This window comes from Arachis ipaensis, chromosome B04 (genome assembly GCF_000816755.2).
Source record: "Arachis ipaensis cultivar K30076 chromosome B04, Araip1.1, whole genome shotgun sequence".
Classification (NCBI taxonomy): domain Eukaryota; kingdom Viridiplantae; phylum Streptophyta; class Magnoliopsida; order Fabales; family Fabaceae; genus Arachis; species Arachis ipaensis.
Genome location: NC_029788.2, coordinates 16,770,020 through 16,772,183, shown reverse-complemented (window position 1 = coordinate 16,772,183; position 2,164 = coordinate 16,770,020).

Here is a 2,164-nt window from a genome sequence, read left to right as displayed (position 1 = left end):
TTCACTACAAAAAAATAACAAGAAAGGTAAAAAAATTTATATAAACAAAAAATAATAAAAATTTAATAAAAATTAATAACATATATGAGAGAATACTAAAAAAATAATGAAATTCGTAGTATGAATAATAAAGGATAGAATTGATAAATAAAAAAATAAAATTTTTTAATTAATGGTCAAACAGAAAAATGAACATTTTTAACTTTACTTAAAGAGAAATGTTAGGAGATGAGTAGATTTTGTGATTTGTAGCCATTAATTAGGTCATTATTATTAGTATTTTTAATGGTGTGAGATTACATCTAATAATGTGAGATTACTCACTTTTTATTTTACTGATTAAATGCTGACCAAATTTTAATAAAAGTGCTAGTTCCTAAACTTTCTCTTACGTAAATATATATTAAATATATATTAGACTATAAAATTACATGTTTGCGTTTATGTCTAGAGAAAGAAAAAATAACCAAATAAAAAATAAAATTTTCAAAAAAATAAATACAAACGATTAAATCAAACACACTCATAATTTACATGCACTATAGCACACAAATTAAACCACATTAAGCTCTACATATATATAGAGAGAGGACGCTTTGATTTTTCCAACATATATTCTCCATTCAAATGACCAAAGTAAAAGATAAATTCACCTTAACACTACTCTCACTTTGTGGAGTGACAATGATATATGTATAAAAGTGAATTTTAGTACGTTGGTTTATGGTTATAGTGATTACCATAATTATACAAGTGTTTTTAAAACACCATAATTACTGTAACATAAACATACTAAAATACATCTATATATAATTAAATAATTAGAATTTAATGGGTCTGCTCCAAGAACGGTGTTGGGGCTTTCCCTTATGGTAGTTTGCAGCTATCCCACTCCCTCCATGGATAGTGGGAGGAGCAGGTCTCTCTTCCATGTTATCATGATGGGGAACTTGAAATACCACACAACAACGCTCTCTTCGAGTGGCTGCCACGGCGGCAAATGCATCGGCAGTAGTGGTGGTGGCGGCAGTGCTCCTTCTCTGTGGACCATAATACTTGTCTATTAGAGCAAAGCCTTCCATACCTATCTTCCTTAGGTCAGCCATTATGGTGTTGATGTAATAATAAGTTTATAGTTTTAATTTAGTTGTTGTAGGGTTTCTTGCTTGAAAAGGAAGAGGATTCAAGTCCCTTTTTATAGGCACAAGAAGTTGTTACTTTTTAGTTCATTAGTATCATTGTTCCGATATAAAGCGGGGTCAACAAGAATATTTGGACGGAACCAGCTTCTTTGTAATTAAATTATAATATAATTATTATGAAGTGATTTCCTTAACATAAATAATACAATAATCAATTATTGCCGGCCATATAGTCATCCTCATCATCATCTGAGTTTCAGACATAATTTTATGAGGTTTAGGTTCGAGTTGTTAATAATATATGCATGGAATATATTCTAAGCTATCCTACATATCTATGAATTATTGGATTTTTTTTTTTTCATATAACAACGATCGATGAGAACTAAACGCAGGATTTCATCAAATTTCTCTCTGCTGCTAGATCAATCCTAGTGACTTTAATTATTTGATTATTTTAAGTATCTTTTATTATTAGAATATACGAGATCAGAAATTTTTGTTTGTAAGTTTAAATCACCAGTATTATTTACAAATAAATTCTACTGGACTGCGATCAATTGATTTAACTTAATTGAACCATAATTGAATTAGAGATATAACTATTCATATTGTCTCTTTTTATTAGTTTAAACTTTTAGAAAAAATTATTTCATAACAAGATATCAAAATTTCTTATCCAAAAAATTTAAAATTCGATCATCAGTAAATCACAAAAAAAACATTAAAAATATGATTATTTATATTATCTCTTTTTATTAATTTAAATTTTTGAAATAAATAAAATATATCCTAATATTTAACATTTTAATTTGATCCTATATATAATACCATCCTTCAAAATATATAGTGACTGGTGTAATCATTGGGAAATTAATAATTCTATTATACAATAGAGGGGGAAAAAAATAATGCATAGGCTTAAAAATTTTAGCATTTCTTTTCATAAAATCTAATCCACTAATGGATGGATGTAACCATAACTAATATCAATTCTTCATCTCTTAATAACTTCACTCCCA